The 25,672-nt window shown below is 43.1% G+C and overlaps 1 long non-coding RNA gene across 1 annotated transcript in view; it reads right to left on the reverse strand.

Annotated features, from left to right (window-relative positions):
- LOC138581847 (uncharacterized) overlaps positions 1-24,882 on the reverse strand; it is a 158,749-nt gene extending 133,867 nt beyond the window's left edge. Inside the window, exon 1 of the long non-coding RNA XR_011304819.1 lies at positions 24,806-24,882. This is a non-coding gene — a long non-coding RNA (uncharacterized lncRNA). The remainder of the gene's footprint in view (positions 1-24,805) is intronic.
- Between the last annotated feature and the right edge of the window lie 790 nt (positions 24,883-25,672).

Genomic DNA, 25,672 nt, shown 5'->3' on the forward strand with positions numbered 1-25,672 from the left:
GAAACACCGGATGTGTCAGACTGGATGAAGGACCTACAGCAAGTGTGGAGAATGGAGAAAATGATCCTTCACAGAGACAATAAAATGAACTTGTTTGAACAAATCTGGGGAAGAGTTTTGGAACTGGAAGATATTTTTTGTGTAAATATGTTTCTAATGCTTGATTATTGCCTGAAAATAACTTTGTTTATGACATGACGTGTTTAGTACTCAAAATGTGCTGAACTCGGTTTTATGTTTATTTTCTTGTGATTGTTGTTGTTTCCTTTGCTTGGGTTTTTTTATGTATAAATAAAATGTAATAAACATGTAAATACATTTTTTTTTTTAAAGGAGTGATGCTTTTTGTAGATGGCTTCTTCAATAGAAATTGGACAATACCAGTGAACAATGCATTAGTAATAACGATAATCTGGGACGATCGCCAGACACCAATCTGTCCTTTCCCCATTGCAGTAACAAGGAGCAACATGGCAGCCTACAGATTATGAAAACGTGCAGATGTGAAAGTGTTACATTTAGAACTGAAACCACTCCATCCTTCTCTAATGTATCCCAATGTGCGTCGATCGAAAACATTTCTGAGAACAATACAAAGACTGTGATTAATCGATGGCTGAAGGGAATCGGCATTATTAAATATTTTTGTGGCCATAATCTCCTCTTTTTATCAAACCGACAAAAATAAAAGTACTGCTACCTTTCCGATTATCACTGTTTTTGTGGAAATATATGTCTTGTGTGGATGTGTGTTATGTTCCGGGTTCTGCGTTAGATAACGTTATGACATGGTGATTACAGGGAACGTTTGGCTACGATGCCCATCAACTTCATTAAAATAGGTGGAGCATACATTTATCACAAGTGATGTCAGCCTGAGGGGCGGGTGATATGATTTAGTGTCACAAGGGCACTTGAACTTAGGGTGATGGATCAGCGGATAATATTTCCACAAGATGGCACTGCCCATGCAGGTGTTTTTGCATGTATAAAAGTGAGGAAAACTAAGGTAAAATGCATAGGATTTTTTTTAAAGATGGATCGATGTATGATCGAAAATACATGCCTGATCGATCGATTGGGACAGTAAAATCTCTGAACAAAATACCCCTTTCACTGTAAAAGGGAAACAAATGTTCCCTTTGGCAATTCAGGTTCCCCAGCACACATTCCCTATCAGCCATGCACAGCTGGGAACGTTTTGCTTCCACATTCTAGCATGGCTGGGAAGCTACATGTATGAATGTGAGCATTGGGGACACCTGTGCCTCACAATAAATACTGGGGTGTTGTGCTTGGCTCTTCAACGCATGTGTACGAACCAATTACTGCTCACTGCTTCCGGATTACTGTCCTGTGGTGTGAGGATCAGCATCCAGAATGTGGCTGAAGGTGAGAAGAAAAGAAAAGTATAAGAGTGTGTGTGTGTGTGTGTGTGTGTTTGTGTGTGTGTGTGAAAATATGGTACACATTATTAAATGGCTAGAAGGGCCTACTTTTGTGCAGCCAGTCTAACCATCTATTATTGCTGTGTGGCAAGTTTTTTCCTGGGCATCAATGAGATAAGCATTATTTCATGACTAGAATGGCTTACTTTGGTATGGCCATATATTTTTCCTGTGGTATGGGATTTGTCCTGGACATCAATGTTAAAGCAAACAAGATGAGTGATATTGCATGGCTACAGTGGTCTACTTTGGTGCAGCCAACCTGGCTATATTTTCTTCCTGTGGCATGGTATTTTGTACTGGGTATCAATGGCAATGATACAGCAAACATGATACGTGTTACCTTGTTGCTAGAATGGCTGGGCATCAATGGTAAAGCAAACATGATAAATGTTATTTGTAAGGAACTCATGGTGGCAACAGTAAAGACAGACACAAGTGATCACAGCTCAATGGTGTTCATTAAACTGTATAGGTAGGTTGGAAACACGCCTTATCTAAACCTAAATCTAAGATGGGAGCAAGCTCCGACCATCAAATAACAATAAGACAGTCCTAGTGGCTTCTTGTCAAATAAAAAGGCTTAAACTATTGAATTGAATTGATATTTAATTTCTATTGTGCTCATACACAAGTGTTTCAGAGCGCGACAAGGCAAGGGAGGAGAAACAGGGGAGAACAAAACAACAATCTTACTAGGCCCAGTGACATTGGAAACGCGCAAGTGCATGGGGGAGGGGAAAAGTGCAAGGAGGGGGGAAGAAGTGGAAAGTGCGGAGCAAAAGGAGAACAGAATAAATACTGAAGAAAAATAAATAGATTTTTTTAAAGCAAACAAAAGTGGTAGTGCAGCCAGCAAGTGGCAAGTGCTGAGTTTAAGGCGGCAGACATGGTAGGTCAGATAAGTGCAAAAAGGGGGGACTGTATGGGAACAGATACAGGCCCCAGTGCAAGGGGTGGCCCAGAGGCAGTGAGGGAGGGTGGCAGGGTGAGCAGGAACATGGGCCCGGAGGACAGTGAGTGGCCAGGTGCACAGTGCCAGGAGAGAAAAGATCAGCAGGGGAGAGGGAGGGTGAAGGCAGAAGCAAAAAGGAAGGTATTGAGGTGCTTCCAGAACCGGAGATGGCTCTCCTCAAGTATTAGAGTTGCAGGGAGGCTGTTCCAGAGGGAGGCCCCAGCCGAAGACAGAGCTCTACCCCCAGCTTGATTCTTTGAAAAAAGAAAACTATTGCCAATCCTTACAACTAAATATAAAATGAGTGTGGGATAGGCTTCACAAGAAAGAAAGAAATGTTCACAAAGGATGTCAGGATGTGGTAGCTGTGGGTCTCCCTTCACCAGGTTATGAGCATGGGACAAGCCGGGACTCCGGAGTACAGCACACTCTTGAGCTTTCCCAGCACCAGCCTACAGTTCTGCTCTCAGGTATCAGGACCTTCAGTGGTTAAGTCTCTTTTCTACACAAAGTCTCTTGCCTCCGAGGACCTCATGTGTTCAAAATAAGAAACCGAAAGGTTCCTTTCCTTATGTACATTGGGTGATGACTTTTCAACCCTGGATCCCCCTCTTCTGGGCTCAGACCCTTCCCGACTGTTAGCCTCCCTCCATCTGGTTCACTACGGCTTTTATTCAAAAGATTTCACCTGTTGCATTCACTAGTTTCAATGTCTTTTTAAACAATCCACTGTGGACATCCCTTCATCGGGTTCACTCTTGTCAAAACAATGTCCATTGGGGCATCATGCTTCACCCTGTTCTGCAGGCACCCCTCAGCTTGTTCACGTTTGCCAGTCACGCTTTCTCTTTGGTATCCCTCCGTCGGGTTCACAACGCCCTTTTAACGGCATAGCATGATTTTCACATCAGAAAGTGGGGGTTTCCCTCCTCTAGCTTTCTTTCGGCATCCCTCCGTCGGGTTCACACTTGCCTTGGTTTACAGCTTTCACAATTTCTTCAGAAACCGGGGTTCCCTTCCCGTAGGTTTCTCTTGGCATCCCTCTGTCGGGTTACGACTTGTCACAGTTTACCATACAGTCCCTTGCAGACCACTTAGGTTCCTTTCTTACTTAATTTCTGGTTTCATCCCCCAGTCAGGCTTCACATCACACAATGTTCTCAGGGTGATATTGATCACCCTAATTCGTACGCATCCCTCAGTCGGGTTCACCATGTGTGAAAGTCTTTCTACTGTACAAATGATTTTACTTGCCCCTCGTATGACCATTTTGACCTTTTCCTTGTGGCTCTCCTAAGGCCTTCAGGAATCAGTAGTTTCTACAATAGAGGGGATCAGCCGCAGTCTCTCAAATGAGCACATACGTGGTGCCGGACCCCTATGCAGCTGGTTTTCCACTAAGAGGTTAACAGTTATTTCCTTAATTTGCCATTTTCAACTTTCATTCAACAAAGTTCAGTTTCTTATCAGTTCTCCTCTTGACTAACCAGCTGTGATGTACTTCTGGGCTTTTCTCGTATCTGGAGTCAAGGATGGTACCACAGTAGCAAGGGTGTCTCCCCTTCCTGCTTATCAGTGTAGGAGGGCTTTGTGCACCTTTGACATCTGCTACAGCACACATCGGCTATTGTTAGAGGTCTTACCATTCCTTTCTGGGAGGCTTTGCGGTCTGGGTCGAAAAGGACAAGGGCACCTCTCTCCTTGTTGCCCCTTCGGTTCTCTCTGCTTTTCATCTCCTCTTGAACTGCCATCCTGGAATAGCTGACCCATTGTGCGGTCTGCCTTGCTTGTAGTGTGCTCTTGTGCTCCACCTTTTATCCCTGTGGGGAAAAGGAAGGGCTGTCAGGTGCTAATAGTGCCATGACTAGCACCAACCTCGGAATGAGGGCCCCTGTTTTGTTTGCTTGCTTAGTATTCCAACTTCTCTAAAGAAAAAGATTAATAAAGTTATGAAGTATAATCATGTTCTAAAACTGAAAGCCACCAGCTGATGTAACTTACTGTGTTTTTAGATGTTTGTGGGAATGCAACTTGTATCCACGACATGCACATAAACAGGACACATCGCTTTTTTAAATACTAAGTGCCAATGACGTTGCCATTGAAGACCTCTCAGGTAGGCCCGTGTGAGATTCTCTGTCAGTCCTGAGATTTAGACTCCCACCAGATTTCATTACGGTATGCGTAAATCCTGTTTTTATTCTGGCAAAATAAAAGTACATATACTGTTAAAGAAAGCAGAGGGCTCTAAGCTAAAAAACCATAACTTGCAGCCATCCATCGTTTACCCAGGACAACTAAAGATTCAACGGGAAAATGTGCATTATGCCACTTCCAAATGTGCAACCTGAGCAACCAGAACACCTGGGATGACAAGTAGACTTCCCCATTTGCTCAATCTATGTGATCCTGGGCAAATTACTCTAATGAAAAGGATCTTATTTTCTTTAGCTGCCAAAATTGGCATCACCTAGAAGGGCTTATGTGAAGAGTGAACTACAGTTGATTTGAGTTCACACATGGCTTGCTCCATATATAATAATAACTTTTATCATTTGGATAGTGCATATGCCATGCTCAACTGTCCCTTAACTTGATCATTGCCCATGCCACCATCACTCCCTTAGCTTGATCATTGCCCAGGACACCATCACTCCCTTAGCTTGATCATTGCCCATGGCACGATCACTCCCTTAACTTGATCATTGCCTATGACACCATCACTCCCTTAGCTTTATCATTGCCCATGACACCATCACTCCCATAGCTTGATCACTGCCCATGGCACAATCACTCCCTTAGCTTGATCATTGCCTATGGCACCATCACTCCCTTAGCTTGATCATTGCCTATGGCACCATCACTCCCTTAACTTGATCATTGCCTATGGCACCATTGCTTCTAAACCAGGGTACCATCCTTTCCGAAAAGTGAAATAAAGTACTGGAGTCTTTGGTTGACAAGGGGGATTGCCTGGGGCTTGACTGCATGCAGTCTACCAGCCGATTACACTATTAACACTCACCTTGGGCAGTGGCCATACAGTCTCTATCTGCTACACAATTTGAGAGCGGGGTGATGGAGCAGAGGGAACTCAATTTAGGCTTGGGGTCTGCTTGCATAATCCAGAGGCCTGCTATCGTCCACACGTTCTGCATGGTTTTCCCCCGTCTCCCACCATCTAGGACATGTGGTTGCCGCCTGCTGCTCCCACTTTTTCCTCCTGGGGGAGTGTGGAAAGCTTCCTTGGAGCTTTCCAGGCAAGAAGGCATGAGCCAACTCAGTGTTACTCATTGCATCAGCCTCAGGATTACATGATTTTCTGAGACACGCCCAGGATGCAAATGTGATCTACAGCTTGCACGCAGACTGCTATAGCAGGTGCATCAACCAACTGAGGTACTTTACAAATAGTATTTAAATGATCGATTCTGTGGGATTACACACTCAATTTACGTACTCAAGATGAGGTGAAAAGTAAGATGATAGGTGAGAAATTATATTCTCCAGAGGAAAGCGGAGTAAAATCACAAATGTAATGTAAAGTTACTGAGATTTGAATAGACTAACTGCTTCCATTAGGGCGGCCTCTTTGCACTAGAAAAGTGATGGATGCAGGGCTTTGAATTAATCGTGACCACTCTCTTTTAGGTGGGCAGGTCAGTTGCTTTCCACCAGTGCTATGTAAGTTTGCCCAGAGCAATTCTAGTCGTTACTTTTTAATGTTGGTGGTGCAGAATGTCTCTGGACGATAAAGGTGTAGCTGGAGCTTCCCGGCCCTACTATTCAGCATTTTTTATATAAAGCTTAAAAGAGTTTGGAGGAAGTTGCCAGTGCGGGGCGTTCCTGCTTGTCAGTTTCGGCATGCTGGAGAACAAAGAGTGCCCTGGGCCCTGGAAAGGGATACGGGTATTTCCCAGCATTGTGACACCGCAATCATGAAACGGGAAGTGGCTAAAGATAGGACGCAGTTAATGATTAGGAGAAAGTGCTGCCTTTGCAGAACTCGGTGAACACGCTAGAAATCATTCCCAACAACGACAGGAAGGTTTTAAGATCTTGTGGTGCCGACAACAAGTGCCACGCAATCCGAGTAACAGGGATTTCAGCACATTCTGGGAAGGCGAAAATTATCTAGACGGATTATGGAAACGGGCTGCCACCGAATACATTGATATCTCCCGTTATTCCTGTCGGGCACAGTGTGTAATGTAATGCACGAAGCGAAGCTGCGAAAATGGCCTTCTGCTGCGTCCGCCTGGGCGTGGGTTGCACGCACTCACTGTGACGCAGACAACCATTGAAGCGCGCCTCGTGACGGCTGACGTAGTTGCCTGTTAAAGAAAGGCCCGTCAACGCACTAGAGCGGCATGCACAGGGCACGTGAGTCCAATGCGTCACCCAAGACTGGGCATCATGCTTCAGTTTGTGGGCGTTTGCAGTTCCTTGGAATGCGCTCAAGCTTTTCCTGCCGTGTCCTTGGGTGCCAACTCGTCACACATTTATTGGTGGAGCTCGGGGAGTGACGTGAATTCATCATTGGAGGGTAGCAGGCGTGACATCACGCTCCCTCTGACCATGATGGCATCATGTGACCTTTAACTCAGATGACATCACAGCAAGTGACATCACTCCTGCAATCATTTAATTGATAAAATTATGACTAAGGCTTATAAAAGGCACCATAATATAGAAGCGCAACACACAATTCTACTGGTGAATGATAAGTTAACATAAAATAGACATTTCCCCACATTTCTGGGAATGTTGAAGGGAGATGAAGTCATAGATCCACCAGTCATACTTCTCAGCTTGCAGGCCTTAGGCATGTGTCATCCACTGTGGAGTCAGTTCACAAACTCAGCCAGCCCCATACCCAGCGATAGATTTCAATGGGCCCTCACCCAGGGCAGTTTCTAGCCTATTTGGTGCCCAGGGCGAAACACTAGGAATGCGCCCCCCCCTTGCGCCCCACTCCCACCGTGTGCCACTCCCACCGCGCGCCACTCCCAAACTCAATATAACACTGCTAAACAAATGAAATCGGTTTTATTACATCATGATTCAATAACTTTGTAGAACTCACCTCTAAAATAGGACAGTTGGATATGCCTACCATGTAGTATCCTCTGAAAAGATTTGTAAGACCAAGAGTCACACCAGTGGGACACAGGGACTAGTGGGGGCAGGGGACCAGTGGGGGCACACACTGGGACACAAGGACCAGTGGGGGTACACATTGGGACACGGGACCAGTGGGGGCACAGCAGTGGGACATGGGGACCAGTGGGGGCACACATTGGGACACAGGGACCAGTGGGGGCACAACAGTGGGACACAGGGACCAGTGGGGGCACACATTGGGACACAGTGAGACACGGGGACCAGTGGGGGCACATATTGGGACATGGGGACCAGTGGGGACACACATTGGGACACAGGGACCAGTGGGGGCACACATTGTGACACGGGGACCAGTGGGGGCACACATTGGGACACAGTGGGACACGGGAACCAATGGGGTCACACATTGGGACACAGGGACCAGTGGGGGCACATATTGGGACACGGGGACCAGTGGGGGCACACATTAGGACACGGGGACCAGTGGGGGCACACATTGGGACACAGGGACTAGTGGGGGCACACATTGGGACACGGGGACCAGTGGGGGCACACATTAGGACCCAGAGACCAGTGGGGGCACACATTGGGACACAGGGACCAGTGGGGGCACACAGTGTGAAAAGGGGACCAGTGGGGCAGAGGACCAGTGGGGACACAGTGGGGGCACACATTGGGACACGGGGACACAGTGGGGGCACACAGTGGGAAAAGGGGACCAGTGAAAACACACACTCTCCTACTTTCACGCTGACACAAACACACACTCAGTACACGCACACGAGAGCAATCATGCATAGTATGTCTCCGACAGGGAAAACACAAATGAAGGGGTCAAGGACTTAGAAGAAGAAAGCATAATAAAATAAACATGGCACCTACTTTCTTTTTGATGAAGCGGTGCACCGTGCACACAAACAAATCCGAGCTGCAAATAAATGTTTCTGGCATCTCGAGCACAGGATACAGCCAGCAGCAAAGGCGGGCAGCCATCAGGAAAGGCGCCTTTTTATGCCCCCACCCCAAGTGGCCCGAAAGTCAAGGGAGGGGGTGGGCTGGGAGCCTGCTCTGACTTCCGTAATGTCACGTAGTACATAAGTACATTGTGACATTACAGTCAGAAGAGGCAGCGCCAGCACCTGCTACGGCGCTGCCGAACTCTGCCCTCGGCAATCGCCGCCACAAACTCAGACATGTGAACCCCTCCAGCCAGGGGCAGGGACCGGGGCAATTGCACCCCCGGGGCCATTGCGCCCCGGGTAGCTGCCCGCCTTGCCCGGGCCAAGAAACGGGCCTGCCCTCATCCAACAAAATCAAAGTAATCCGATTTCAGATGTCTGGATGACTAAAAGATTGAGGGGTATGCCCAGAAAGGTGTCCTATATTTGCATATCTATATATGTGTGTGTGTGTATATTACATGGCCACGTTAGTGGCCATGTAGTTATGGTTAAGTTGCTGTTTCCATAGGAAGAGCACTTTTTGGGTGACTTATAACTTCGCTCCCCCTTGACAAATCCTCACCAAACTTTGCAAAAAAAGTATATGGCCCACTCTGAATTTTTTACAAAGTTTGGTGAGGTTTGGTCCAGGGGGGGCAAAGTTATAGGGGGGGTCCCAAAATTTCTTTTTTTCCCATAGACATAATGGGAAAAAACTTTGCTCACGCCTACAGCCCAAACCGCTGGACGGATTTACACCAAATTTGCGGCAGGAACGGCGGCTTGGTCCCGAAAGCGTGCTTTTTTAAAATATGGTGTAAATCCGTCCAGTAGTTTCTTTTTAAATTACCAAAATGTAAAGCAAAAAAATTAGTGATATCTATGTCTGGTCCGCGGAATCACTTCCCTGTTCGGTCCACGGACTGGCCTCTGATTGGCCGAAAAAATCGCTGACTTTTGCGTGGTCCGCAAACACGGGACGTGTCCGCTGATTGGATGGTGAGAAAACATGAAATGCGTCTGTTTTCTTGAAACGCCCGCCATCTTGGATTCGCAGACTTTTTTGGGGTTCGCGAACAGCGCAGTGATTTTTTTTTTAAAAAAGCAGCATTTTTTTTTTTTATTGTATTTGCTAAATTTAAAAACCTTTACAATTTATAAAACAAAACAAAACAACAATCAATACTAAACAAGAAAAGATTTTTTTGCATACATATTTACATTCATAAAAAACAAATAAAGGAACATCATTCTAAAAACATTTCATTTTGATAGAAAAGCAATTCTTCAACAACAATTCATATAAAAAAAATCATTATAAAAAAAAAAAAAATGACATTTTCTTTTTATCTACATAAGCCATAGACAAGACCGACCCCATCATGCACTTGATCTTAGTTTTCTAGAATGTATTTGCATTATGAGCATCAAAATTCATATCTCTCAACTTCCTATCGATTTCACCCAATAGAGTAGTCAGATTCAACGTCATTTTATTGCTATTACCTGACATACACCTGGACCATAGGGTCAATCTTGCTAACAGTGAAGAAGGATCGAAATATGATCCAAGCGTATGGAGTCTCAATGTCTCAAAATGATCACAGAAAACAACCAGATGTTGTATAGATTCAATTATAGAAGCATTCTGACAGAATCTACATACACCCGGTTTGAATGATTCTTTACACCTTTCCCATTGTGCTAATCTTTCATTGGTAGGAAACTGATTCAGTCTAAAACGAAGATATAGGTTTCTTCCAGAGCTTGATGGAAACTGTATAAAATAGCTTGGACAAGTACCCCATTTTCTTCGAATCCTAACATATTCCTGAAATGTGCTATATCTGCTTATTCTGTCCGATTGACAGCACCAATAATATAGTTGCATTTTCCTTTTGCAACTAGGTAAACCCAGAATTATATGATCCTCTGGCATCTGTGTGTCATACATAATAACCTTCATTTTTTCCACAAATGCCAATATGGATACAGGTTGTTTAAGCAGTATCAGTTTGTTTAAATTTTCATAAAGACTATTAGCAGGTGGCCTTAGGCATTTGGCATAGTTAGTAAGCATCCGCCAGTGCCATTTCGCGGATAGTGGAAGGAGGCCAATTTCATGTCTTATGATGTCATTTGATAATGAGGTAGCCAAACCCAATACTTGCTTCCAAATGCCACCTTGGAGAGAATCGAGAGCATCTTCAACATTATATAAACATATATCCAAAAAATACAAGATACATGGTTCCACTTTGAGTAGATAAAATTGCAGAGCAGGCAACATAGAAAACTCACAGTATTTTCTCATGATGATTTTCATCTGGGAGATTAAAGGCCTAACTCTTTCATTCAGTTTCATTTTCCACCATTGGATAGAGTACATATCAGACAAAATGTAACCAAGATATTTAACTGATTTGACTAATTCAATTTGAACACCATCCATGAACCAATTGAATCTAAATGCTTTTTTTTCCATCTGTAAACACAAGTATGTTGGATTTAGACTGATTTACTTTTAAATTATTCTCAGATGTATAGTTTGAAAAAGCCGTCAGTTTGTTTTGGAGACCAAAGGGAGTTTTATCGAATATTAACAGGTCGTCGGCAAAGCCTATAGAATTGAGCTTCAGCGCCCCCAGGTTAACAGGGAAATTAGTAACATCCATCCAACAGTCCTCGATATCGCAGATGTATAGATTGAATAATACAGCTGCAAGGATACATCCTTGTTTAAGACCGATGTTAGTAGATATTGCATCCGTAGTAGCCCCTGCTCGATTTAGTCTGACCTTGTAATAGGTCAAAGTATGCAAGAGGGCAATTAGAGATACCAGATACAAGGGAAAACCCATGTCAAGCATTTTCTTCCACAATAGTTCCCTCACCACAGTATCAAATGCAGAACTAAGGTCAAGGGAAGCCATATAAACTGCACCTGAATGATTATGTTTGGCATTCCATTGAATATGAGAGATAACTGTGGCATTTAGAGAGCATCCCATAGAGCGACGAAACCCAGTTTGATATTTTGATAGAGTAGCATTGACACTCATATACTCCAATAGTTCCTCTAAAATTAGATGACAAAATACTTTAGAGGAAACATCCGTAAGAGCTATTGGTCTAAAATTATTTGGGTCAGTTAATGGGCCCTGTTTGTAGATTGGAATTATTGTAGCGGCACACCATGACCGAGGTAAAGTTTGGGTGGCAAATACCATATCAATTCTTTGTTTCATGATATGGGCCCAGAACTTTATGTCAGATTTTAGCAGACACGCTGGAAAACCGTCCGGCCCAGCCGCTCGCGATGGATTTAATTTCATAATTGCCCTTTCAACATCATTGAGTGACCAGGGGGAAGTGGGCAACCATACAGTTCTGAGAGTGAATGTATTATATTTTCTATTGGCAGTATCAACAGATAGATTAAATTTTGCCTTAAAGTGATCCAACCAAACAGACCCCGCGATATCATTCTCCTTAGGGGCAGTCTTTTCATGATTAATAGATCTTAAAACAGCCCAAATGTTACGAGTGTCACATTTAAGCAAATGGTACATCATGTTCTGGTTGTCTGTTACGTACTGAATTAATTTGAGACACTTCAATGAATTTTTGTACATCTGCAAGATTCTGGCCTTAGCAGCCCAATAAGAGTCCCTATCAATAACCATTTTAGCAAGATGTCTAAGGTTAGCATTTTTTAATTTCTTTATGTTATATATCTCAAGATTGAATTTATGTTTGTGTATATGATTGCTACTGAGAGGGACCCTCTTCTTGGACAGAGCCAATACATGCAGATTCATTTGTTTAGTAAGAAGTGCATCCATAGCGGGTGCATCCATATTACCACAGGACAGATTGACCATAATTATAGGGTCATTTTTCATCCGCCAAGTAAGCTGTAAGCACGTCATTTGCGTCCATCTAACTGACAGACCAGGTCTGTCCGTATCCACCAAAGTAAGGGCGGGACAGATAGTAAAGCCCCAATCCCCAAATTCAAGTTTAGTGGAGATTGCACAATGGTCACTGAAACCCAAATTTTCAATTATAATCGGAGCACACCTTTTATACAGTGCCATAGACAGAAAAAAGTGATCAATGTGGGAGAATAGTCCTCCTGGGGACCATGTATACGGGGATAGAAGGTCATTAACTTCAAGCACCTGCATATCCCAGTTCAAAAAGAATTTAACCCATTTTTTCCCGTTCCTAACTGTGGGTGCAGAAGATGACAGTTTTTTTTCCACCAGTTAGTCCTTTATATAAACAAGAAGAGTTAAAGTCCCCGCCCGCTAAGACACCGATGTTCGCATGTCTACCAAACGCATCTTCTAGGATTGTATCAATTTTACCCTCCAATTCATTGAAGGTAGTAGTAACCCTATTCCAATACACGCATAGAATCAGAATTGGGTTCACATGGCCCAAGGGAGAAGTTAACTCAACAGCAATTACAGCATCGTCATTATATACCATTTTAGAAGTAGGCTTACAAGAATTATTAATTAGGATGGCCAGACCTCCTGAAGGCCTTCCCAAATCCCCTCTTTTGGCACACTGAGTATGGCATATAAAACCTTCAACGTTAAAGTGCGACATATGCATTGTCTCTTGTAACAAAATGCATCCCAATGACAGAAAACTTTCTCTGTGTCCCACCATCTAAGAACATTTGCCAAGCCACAACTGTTCCAAGAGCGGCACATTATATTGAACCCTCTACAATGTTGATTAGGGGGGAGGCATAGTTATTTTAGAAACTGCATTCGATAAAGTACTGTTCAGACCATTCAACCCATTCAGAGCAGCTGTCAGAGCCATTAGTTGCTTAATCATATCATCATTGGAGAGCATTGAAGAACCAGTAACCCCATTTGCCTGATCAACGGCAACCTTCGTTAATGGCATTTCAAGAAAAGTTTTAGCTTCCAAATCAGTTTGGAACAGACAGGGTTGCAAACCAACATACATAAAATTTTCCCTCTGCTCCCATACCAGTTTCAGAATCAGCAATGAGTGGAATCCACAGATCATTCTATTATTGTGGCAAGAGGCTATTCTCACCCAGTCAATATCATACGAACATAGCGTTCTCAACGATGGTATTGAATTAAATGCTTTTAGCAATGAGGAACGGTTTAGATTGATTTTACCAGTAATTTTCGGATCATTTTCCCATCCCAGAATAAGTGGCGTTTCAGGACTAATTATAGCTTCCCTATTTTCTCTTAAATTTATATCAACATTTTGAATATCGGGAATCCTCCTTTCTGAGGGTACCGGATCGGTTGATGATTTATGTGGCACATCCTCTACCACTACGGATGGAGTACCAATTTTTTTAGTTTCGATAATACTTGGGGTCACATTATTATTCCAGCATGGCAGAATTACATTTGAACCCCGTTCCGCATATTGGACATCTTTACCCAGGACTCCAATCATCCACGGTTCATCCGACTCATACTGTGATTCTAGGGATTGCTTATTGGGTAGATTCTCAAGAGATGTCATCTTTTTTTTGTTCACAGAAGTAGTTTTGTGAGTTACAGGATAGAATTGAGAGAGTGAGGATTGCAGGGTAGCAGTCAACATGTCTGAACCCTGCAGGAGTTTTTTTTTTTGAAGTTTTTGTCATTGGTACGTATATCAGGTATCTTTGCCTTTTTAGAGGTTAGACTGGAGTTGTTTTGGTTCTTTGCTACCACAGCCGTACCATCAGAATTATGGTTCAAATGGACTCTCGATTCCTCATTTAATTGAGAAAGATCAATGTTTCCCTCCTCATTATGGATTCCAATTGCATCCATGGAGGTTTGGACTGAGTTAGGTTTTATGTTTTCCTTCAATGTTTGTTTTTGTTTTTTTGTGGCATTGGCTTTAGCTCTTCGTTTTTGGGCTCTCATGGCTAATCTTTTTTCTCTTCTTGTAAGTACAACTATCGGTTTCTCTTGGTCATCGACCACACTTACATCCAGTGCAGGTAGGCCCTCTCCATCGACACAATCCTCAGTAAGATCAATTAGGTCCGTCAGGGGAGAGGGACTATCAGGACTCTCAACAAGAGGTGGTACTTGAGCAGGACAGACATTAGTACTCATAGGTTTAATGGACCCAAACAGATCTTTTAGCTCATTCAGATCACATTCTATTTTTTGCATTGAGATAGCCATATTTGAGACTCCTATCTCATTCTGGGATAGGAAGTCCGTCTGGCATTGTATAGATAGCATTGTTTTTGCAGTGGTCACCTCGGCAAAGGTTCTCTTGTCACTGACTGATAAATCAGGTTCATAATCAAATTGAGTTGCTTTGTCCGCCCAGATGGTTCCCGAGCAAGATTTCCCTATTAGGTTGGCCACTGCATCACATGTGAATAATAATCCCTCAATTCGGTTGGTTTTATTCACAAGTTCTTCGATCGTACTTCTCAGCAAGCCTATCTCACAATGTGAACGTTCGTGGCCTTTATCTAGGAGGTCCAGGATACTTGCTATTACGGGAAAATTCGTAGTTAGTGATCGTTCTTCCAATATATCTAATCGCACCACAGGGGATGAAAAATCCTTATCTTTGTCATTTAATGTCGATTGGAACTCCTGTAAGTCACGGTTCATACGAGCATCAATGACCGATTTAGGACTAGTCTTTTGTGAAGAACTCATTTCAAGTTTTTCGGAAATGAAGTCTGCCGCCAGGTCGGGTTCCCATTGTATCATTGTATTAACCACCTCCTGTGTTTTCAAATGAGGAGGTCTTGTTATAGCTTTTTTAGATGGTAGATTGCTAAGCATAAAAACATCTTCGCGGCCCATCGTTCGAGAATTCACTGGGGTAGAAGGGCCATGCGTTAGTCGCACCCTTCTCCCTAGTTTGGCCTCAATTGTTGGGCCCAACATAGAACAATCCATAATATTGTCATTAGGTCGTTTCATTGCTACATTAGCTGTTTCATTATTCACCTGTATCTTACTTTCAGCCTCTTGATCGTCAAACGACTCCTCAGAAAGTAAGATGTTATTAAGGTCTTTCACGGCATATTTAAGTGTGGTGTTATATTTAACAGGGCTAGTAGAAGAGTTGTGTACCTGTGCCGTTGCCAGGTTTTTAGGTATTATTCCCATATCTTCCAAGATTCTCTCTTTGTGTACATCTAATAAATCTGGGTGATTTTTATCAACTTCATCAACCACCCCATTATGTAGATCTGGAGGCAGCATATCGTTAACCATAGTAGCGGACATGCACGCACCATTCACATGACTTAACTCCATGATGCCTTGTGGGTCCTGAAGTTTCTTCAAACTCCTTAGCCCCGTTCCCATAGTGGAGAGTGGTAAAGAGTGCACTGTTTAAATTTTCAATTATTATTGGAAATTATCAATGCCGGGTATCCGTACCAGCATTCACACCCTCTACCGTCAATTGTAAAACTAATTTGTCAATTGTACAATTGAGCTAACACATCCTAAACACCAGTTGATGCCAATAGAGAAGAACGCATACACATTCAGTAGATAGAACGAGTCATGTATATTAATACCTCCCTAGATTTCAAGTAAAGAGTAAAAACTCCCCTCATCACCGCTCCACCGAACAGCCAAACAGCCTCAGCACTTCCCACGCACTTCCGGATGCGCGCGCGAGATGCGCGGGCACCGGAGAAGATGTAGGGAGGGCGCGAGCTGCAGATGGGCGAGTCGGTGGGCGGAGCTAGGGGGAAAGAGAAACAAGAATTGGCGCGTAGTTCAAAAAAGCAAAGGAATAGACAGAAGTTGCAAGCACAAGTCCAGCACAAGTCCAGCAGATCTTACTAAAGATCTGTGCAAAATTTACTTAGGTGTTTCCACACACCTCGCACTTCCACTTGCCGACGGCTTCACTCGCGGCACGAAACAAGGAATGAAAAACAATCAGGGGTAGCTGTGTCCATGCAGCGGCGCAGCGGTCCCAGCCAAACAGCCTCAGCACTTCCCACGCACTTCCGGATGCGCGCGCGAGATGCGCGGGCACCGGAGAAGATGTAGGGAGGGTGCGAGCTGCAGATGGGCGGGTCGGTGGGCGGAGCTCGCACTTCCACTTGCCGACGGCTTCACTCGCGGCACGAAACGAGGAATGAAAAACAATCAGGGGTAGCTGTGTCCACGTGGCGGCGCAGCGGTCCCAGCCAAACAGCCTCAGCACTTCCCACGCACTTCCGGATGCGCGCATTTCACTTTTCAAACTCAACAAACAATCTCTGGGGAGGTGGGGGGGATGAGGATGGGATGGGATATGGCCATAAGAAGCCAAAAAATGGGTTCTTTCACTCCCGAAAGTCAGCGAACACTCCAGATGTCCTGGGACAGTCCTGTGGTGTTTGCAAAGACTCCAGATGTCCTGGGGCAGTCCTGTGGTGTTCGCGGACACCTCAGCAGTCCTAGGACATCTGTACCTATTTCTGCATCACAGGGTTGGGGAAAAGCAGTTTTTGGATGGCTTATAACTTTTGCCCCACTCAGTGAAACTGCATGTAATTTTCCCAAAAGTCAGCGAACACTCCAGATGTCCTGGGACAGTCCTGTGGTGTTTGCAAAGACTCCAGATGTCCTGGGGCAGTCCTGTGGTGTTCGCGGACACCTCAGCAGTCCTAGGACATCTGTACCTATTTCTGCATCACAGGGTTGGGGAAAAGCAGTTTTTGGATGGCTTATAACTTTTGCCCCACTCAGTGAAACTGCATGTAATTTTGTAATTTTATTCTAAGACTAATCCCAAATGGTTTTGCAAAGTTTTGTGGAATTCTGTCAAGAGGGGGCAAAATTAGAGGGGGGGTCCCAAAATATTGTAAAGGCATATAAATGTGGTGTCATTTGACGAATCTGCACAACATTTGGCAAAACGCTTTTGGATCTAGATATAAATGGTTTTCTAAAGTTTGGTGGGATTTTCTCAAGAGGGGGTGAAATTAGAGGGGGGTCTCAAAATGTTTAGATGGCTTATAACTTTGTTGCTATTTAACGAATGTGGGCAAAAGTTTTGAAAAGATTATAGACCCAACCTTCAATGTTTGTGTAAAGACTGAATGGATTTTGTCAAGTGGGAACTAAGTTATATGACTATTGTATGCACATATATTTTGACACTTTTTAAAAAATAAAACATGGGCGCGTTTCGAGCAAACTCGTGAGGAGCATTGGCAAGGACATTAAAGCATGGTTTTTCAAATGTGGCTGTGTTTTATTTTTTGACAAGTGTAATAATGTAGGTACAAAAAATAGTCATATACCTTTGGTGACTGAGGTATAGCATGTGGCCGTGGGCAATTGCCAGATTGTCTGGGTCATGGCATAAGGTCATGACGCGGATATCTGGCTACTGGCCATGACCGCTAGGGACGAAAAATTGTGTTAAAGTGACTATGTCTACCTGGGACCGGCAATGTGGTAAAGTTATTCGAAGGTAGGATAGATTTGAAAGGGGAAAAAAAGTGCTTGTGGTAATATGTTCATAGGGTTTTGCAGGCTGCCATGGCAAGGGAAGAGGGGCTGTGTACGGAGCCCTGCCTTCTCTTTCGATGTTGGCTGTCTTGTAAAAGGATTTTCCTTCCTACAGCGGGACGCCAAAGGCGACCCGCTGTAGGAAGAATAATCCTTCCATCTTACAGCGGGACGCAGCATGCGTCCCGCTATAGGAAGAAAAATCTATGTTTTAGCAGCCTGGGTTCCCGCTTTGGGAACCAGGGGTGCTAATGGCTTTTATCCCCCATTTCAGGGGCTGCAATGGATGATAATGGTCTGTATCCCTCCTTATTTATTTATTTATTTATTTATTTATTTATAATGCACCAATGACCACAGACATCAGGCTGTGTGGTTACAGTATTTGTTAAAGAAGATGAGGTGGAGGAAGTTCTATTTTTTAACTGTGAAAGGTGGTTCCTAAAGGAATATTCATTTTATTGTTTTTGGATGGGAAATGAGGGAAGAGGCACCAAACACTACTATGGAGGGGCAGGTGGACAGGGGAAAATGTTGCGCGTGTGTTATTTCTAAGGTGGGGGGCAGTGTTTCTCATGCTCCTTGATTAAAGCAGTGGTGGTGTCTCTTGGGGAGGAGGAATGGCATTAGCTGATTCCATTCTAAGGAAAATAGCAGTTTTGGTAAAAGTATGTACTGTGTACTACATTGTTAATGGATGAGTAGGAATAGGTGTTGGAGCTGTGCAAGCGAAATTTTTAAGTTGAAAGTTCCTAGACCAGTAGAAAATGCAGTTCCGAACTGTCCGCGAAGGACGGATCATATTCTGAAGTGCGGACGGGTTCTTGGACACGTCATCATGCCGCACGCTAGCGTATGATCATGTCGCACTGTCCGGAAGGTCCGCAATGAAGTCAGATGTTCGTAGAGATCTACGGATGCAAAACTAGTTGAAATAGTTGAAGAAAGTGTATAGATGTGTTAAAAATGATTCTAGAAGGTGGGAAATGGCAGAGTTTTAAGGTGACACTTTGTAAATTGGACACAAATATTGTTATATTTGGTAAGTATGCTATTAGTAAGTTGTAGGAAAATAACATGCACTAATAAAAACCTATGAAATTCAATGAAAAAACTTTGTTAAGGGGATGTTATGGTTAAGTTGCACTAATAAAAAAACTTTGTTAAAGGGATGTTATGGTTAAGTTGGACTAATAAAAACCTATGAAATTCACTGAAAAAACATTGTTAAAGGGACATTATAGTTAAGTTGCACTAATAAAAACCTATGAAATTCAATGAAAATACTTTGTTAAGGGGATGTTATGGTTAAGTTGCACTAATAAAACCAATGAAATTCACTGAAAAAACTTTGTTAAAGGGACGTTATGGTTAAATTGGACTCATAATAACCTATGAAATTCAATGGAAAAACTTTGTTAAGGGTGCGTTATGGTTAAGTTGCACTAATAAAAACCTATGAAATTCAGTAAAAAAAACTTTGTTAAAGGGACGTTATGGTTCCAAGTAAAACCAAAACCCCCCCGAAATTCGCCAGTTATGGTAAACTAAGCAACCATAACTCGCGCCACCACCGGGCACTGCTAAGACTAACACCCAGGACATCAAAGATGACATCACAAATGTCATTGATGACATCACTGATGACATCACATGTCTGGCTCCCCCTTTTTTCCTTTACTGACATATCTAGGCCACATGGTTTTGTTCAGTAACAGTCAGGAACTAAAAATTGTAAACATACTATATTTGTAGACTTATCCTTCCAGTATGTTCTTAAAATAATTCCCTTAGGGTCCAGTCATATCATATGAAACATATACATAGGGGAAGCCACAAGCTTGAAAGACAGCAATCCTTTCTGTGCATGAAGATAATCTTGCGAGTTATCAGAAAGTGCTGATAACTCTACAGATTATGTTCTAGTTCTGTTGTTTTTTTCTTACTGTACTTTCCCTGTATATGCTCATATTTGTATACATTATACTCACACTACTTTCCTTAGGGTCCAGTCACATCATGTGATACATATACATAGGGTAAGTAGCAGCTTTGAAACAGAGCAATCATTTCTCTGCATAAAGGTAATCAGTTAGGTTATAAACACTTTTTACTGCTACTGCTGTTTTTTTTCTTACTTCAATTTCCTTGTATATACTCATATTTGCATGTGGTGTTGTCTCTTTGTGTTTTGTCTATAGTAATGCAATTATGTAGTAAGTGGGCTTTATTACCTACTTATCACAGGTTTCACAGTACGCAAAACTCTAAAAAGAAAACAGTTATCATTTCACTATTCAACATGGCAAGATTATGAATATTGCACCTCCATCATGTATGCTGCACACAATGCCTATGTTTCTACATGAGTACCTTAGTATACTGGATGGAACTTCATAATACAATGCTATTTATATCAATGCATTGCTTAATGCACTAATTAGCACTTGATATTTATTCCAATGATCCTTGACACTTTTTTTTATTAACATTACAATAATAATCCCTCGTACAGACATTTCATGAAAGGTAAATGCACATGTGATGTCATCAGTGATTTCATCAATGACATTTGTGATGTCATATTTGATGTCCTGGGTGTTAGTCTTAGCAGTGCACGGTGGTGGCGCAAGTTATGGTTGTTTAGCTTACCATAACTGGTGAATTTCAGGGGTTTTTCGGTTTTACTTGGAACCATAAGATCTCTTTAACAAAGTTTTTTCATTGAAAAAAAAAAAATATATATATATATATATATACACACACACACACACACACACACACACACACACACGCCAATAGGCACACAGACACAGTTTAGAGCCCATGGACGCAGATTGCGCAGATGACCTGCCCCAATTAAAATAATGGGGTAATTTGATATGGAATTTATTCCACACCGGGCTACCCTCTTGGGATGTGATGGGCTTTTATTAGGAAAAACCCTACTTTGGCACTAGGGAATGATGGCAGGACCAGCTACATTTCCTGCACAAGGCAAAGAACATGTCAAGATTCCAAACACACTCTTTTGGAACGTTAAGCCAGAGCAGTGAATTTCCCCCTGGTTTTGGACATGGTGAGGCACAGGGACAGGCCTTGCACAGGGATGGGAGTAGTAGATGGGGCCCCCTTTCCTCTTCAAGTACATTTTCACCGGTGGGAATGCCCCCTTTGTGTCTTTAGTCCCGCACCCTTTTGATAGGCTTTTGATATGAATTTTAATATCAACAATTTTTGATATCAAAATGATATCAAAATGCTATCAAATGTTTATTTTTATAGGAAGTTTGATATGAAAAGGGTATCATTTATATCAGTTTGATATAAAGTTTATATTAAAATGATTTTAATATAAAGTTTATATTAACATGTTTTTAATATGGGAGAGCGTGTGCGCTGTTGCTTGTTCGCGGGCAGAGTGAGTAGGGAAGGGTTAGCCAGCGAGTGTGAGGTGTTGGTGACGCTTTGCTGATGCGGAAGTGGGTTGCGGCATTGATGGTATGACGTCATGATGTTATATCATGTAAGCATGCACCAACATGTGTTTACTCCCTCTATTCCCACAGGCCATCCCCACCCCTGTGTTCCCCCTGTGATGTTCCCTTGTGCCCCCCCTTCTCGGACACAGGTGTAGCCTGCTTTTACTTGATTCTTCTACCCTGCTCCCCCTCATCCCCTCCAGCCTATGTCTGCAGGAGTCTGTCCTGATACAGTCTGGTTTCACCATCCCCGTCTTGTGGTGGCCAAAGCTGGATTTGACTTTTACGGTCTTCATTGATTCACGGTGCGTCACCATTTCTCATGGTGGCCCTGAATCATGCTGATGCTGTTCCCATCTTCATTTTATATACTAGCTTGCAACATTATGTGTTACTACTGACTTCTGAAATTGTATTTGCTCTCCGCTCTTGCTTATCCACTCTTTTTGACTGCTTACTCTCCGTTCTATTCTCTCTCTTTCTCCCTTTTCCTATCTCCTTTCATCCTCCCCTTACTTTCTTCTATGCACTTACTCTATCAGAATTATCCCAGGACTTAGTATGATAGCAACCTTGTCTGTCTCCTCCCCCCTCCCCTTGCTTGTTTCCCCACCCCCTCCCTCTCCAGCACTATCTGAAATGTCGTCAGGCCTAGTACGATAGTCGCTTGTTTTGTTCCTCCCCTCCCTTTCTGCGCCCTTCTGTCTCACCTTTTGTTTTCTCGGGCTCTACCAGAAATGTCGCCAGGCCTAGTACGGTAGTCGCCTGTCTGTTTCCATTTCCTACCCACTCTCCCCCTCCCTTCCTTATCTATGTATTAGCTCTTGCACTATTTGAATATCGTCAGGCCCAGTACGATAGTTAATTTCACATCCTTACTGTTCATGGCCTGTAAAAATGTGTTTGTATTTTTCCTTGTTCCCTCCCTTGCCTTGAAGCACTTTGAAACACATTGTGTATAGGCAATATATAAATGAACGATCATATCATATCATATAAAGTTGGCCTTTGATAAGCCTTTGAATAATGTTATATAAAGTTTACATTATTTCTATTTATAAAATGAAAACAAATAAAAAAATGTGCTATGAATAATTGGTGTGATATCAAAAATGTTTGATATAAAAAAAGTATATAAAAAGGTTTTAAACATTTGATATCAAAAATACATTTTTGATATCAACAATTTTTTATATTGGATTTTTTATATCAAAATTATATCAGATTTTTTGTATATCAACATGTAAAAAAGGATATCTTTTTTATATCAAAATGAAAAAAGAAATTTGATATAACAATTTTTTCACATCAAAATTAGACGTTTTATATCCATTTTTTATATCAAAATTAAACAAGAAATTGATATCTAATTTTCGTATACCAAATTTTACAACAATGATTATATAAAAATGTTTTTAAACGTGACATCAAAATGAAAAAAATGTGATATCACATTTTTGGGGATATCAAAAAAATGTATATCACTTTTTTCTTTTCGTATCAAAATGATACCTGAATTTTTAGATCAAAATTAAAAACAAAACAAAAAAATGCTAATTATATCAACACTATTTTGATAATCCTTTGAATAATTGTATATAAACTTTATATTATTTGTGTATAAAGCTGAAATATAGTTGTCTGTTGTGAAGATAGTGCTCTGTGGTTCCCTGATCTCAGTGTGAAGGCTGTAGGGCCTGGGTGTTCTAGGGCCTGATCCCCTTTAGCAGCCAAAGCAAAGTTAGTGACAGTGCTCACTCTGGGTGCCAAAGTGGGGGTCGGCCCAGCCACACGAGTACTACTTGGTCGGCGCATCCTGTTTAGGGCAGTCTGTCTTCTCCTATGGTTGGGAAGTCCTGTGTGCATCCTCCTGTCTAATTAGTGCCCCTCCTGTTATTCTCCCTATTCCATGGGCTTCGAGAGGCGCCAGGAGCAGCCTTTTTAGGTCTGCTATCTCAGACAGAACAAGGCTGCACCCACGGTGACTGAATTAAGGTTATGCGAGGTGAGTGAAGCGGGTGTGTTATATGAGCAGCAATGGCTGGTACTCTTTTCATGCACGGCATGCCGCATCTTGTTTAAGCCTGGACCCAGGTGGGAGGGACTCTCAGCATTGGTGGCACACAGGTTATCCCCAATGTCCATGTTTTCCGTGGTTGAAATGGGGCTAGTGGAGCCCTGGGGTGATGCCAGTGATATGAGAACATATTGGGGGGACTGTGCGGTTAGCTCATCGACTTTGCAGTCCCACATGCCACTGCTCCTGGGTAGTTGCCCCCCGCATGACCCCCCATGAGCAATTTGATAGCACAGTGTTCATCAGGTTTTGGCGTGCGGTAACCATCAATGGTGCTGCAACAATTTCCGCTGCACTCATTCTAGTTGATGCACTGCCAGAGTCGACCAGGCCGGTCATTACAGTCGCTTTGGGAGTCGGAGGCTCCGGAGGTGTACTGGTTGGAACGCCCCAGGACAAATCCTCGAGGAGATAGTAATCCAACTTCATCATTCTCAATGAGATTGTCAGTGACCCTGCACCCAGGGCTAGTTCTGTGAGTGGTCACTCTGCTGATGGTGCTTAAGGTATCCTCTTCGGCCCCCCCCCCCCTTCCACTCCCAAGTGACCTGTTGTCACCAAGAAACTGGTTGATTTCCTTTATCAAGAAATATGCTTTGCGCGTGAGTCTTGTGGGGCTAATGGGTCTTTTTAGATCCACGGCTTTTGCACAGGGCAGAGAAGATTCTGGTAGCATTCTCGGTTTCACTAGGAGGATTTTCGCTTTGCTGCTGCAAAGTCTGCCATGGTCGGATTGAGCAGTGATGAACGTAGGGTGTGGATTTACTTTGTATTGGGGGTGGGGGGAAGGGGTGAGGGGTAGAGGCGGAGAGGATAGTAGGTAGCAATGGGCCGAAGAGAGCCCTCCCACCCCCAGCCTGACCCACAGACTCTGAATTAAACACAACCCTTCAGCCCATCAACTGATCAGCCTGATCAGGATTCACTGTGACGTTGCTGATTCCAGGCAGGGTGTCTCCTCATTTGATCCCAGTGATTCGGGGTCTCCGCGATGTTACAGCCACCCATAACCCCCCAAGCCCTCCCCCCTCCCCCCCCACACACACACACACACACACACCTGCAGCTGCCGAACACCCGAGCCCTTTCCCCTGCAGGCACAATTTCTTTGGGGTGTGACGAATAGCGACGGCAACATTACTATTTTTGAGATTATCGCCAGGAGGAAGTATGCAGTACATTTAGAATATAAACATTCTGAAAAATAAAATAAAAAAAGAATATAAACATTCTTATATAGATGACTTTAAAAGTACCTAAGGTAAATAATAAACCAACCTGATCTAATTGTAGCTTTTCCTCCGTCGTAAATGGCCGCCTTGTTTCTAACGGTTCACGTCTGCCTCACATCTGCCTTTCTTATGAACTGTGTAGTGCTCCCTTGCTAGCAGGAGAGAGGGAAGCCAGCCCAGAAAGCAATTAAGCGCAACGAAAATAATGAATATTTTAGTACTGTACTGAGAGACCATTTTTTGCATTCTGGGACTTGTAGTTCTAACGTTATATTTTAAATTTGGGGCACGTCTCAGAAGGCAAAGAAATCGGCCTTTCAGCACACCTACCTAACCTCCCCCACAAAGTAATACATGAATAGAAGTGGTTAAAAGCAAACAATGACTGTTAATTTAAAAATGAAACACTGACTGGCAAAGATCAGTACGGCCAGGCACACTTCAATCCATTTTGGTACTTTCTTCCCACTTGAAATTCTTCAAATGGTCCATCGGGCCGGGACTCTGGCAGTGGGCTTCAGTCTGAGCAGAATGTGTGAAGCAACTGCAGCAGGGAGGACAGGGCTCTGGCACACTGGGGCAAGGCAGCGCCGAACAGCAAAGCAGCAGGGACGTCATTTCACCAAAATGCCTGGGGTAGTGGAAGTGACATCACACGACCCTTGACCTCTGATGACATCACAGAGAGTGATGTCATTTCACACGACCTTTCACCCCTTGACAAAACAGGAAGTGGAATCACATAACATTGTTTCTAAGCAGACTATGAAGAATATGGTTACAATATCACTGTAATGTGATATCCATTTCATAGAAGAAGTGATCACCATATTTATCGTTAATATCAGTGTGTATAGGCCCATATTACCAAATTACCGTGAATGCAAGCAGACGTCCAAGGCCAAATGATAAT

The sequence above is a fragment of the Ambystoma mexicanum genome, chromosome 3q (genome assembly GCF_040938575.1).
Source record: "Ambystoma mexicanum isolate Mex_15411 chromosome 3q, UKY_AmexF1_1, whole genome shotgun sequence".
Classification (NCBI taxonomy): Eukaryota; Metazoa; Chordata; class Amphibia; order Caudata; family Ambystomatidae; genus Ambystoma; species Ambystoma mexicanum.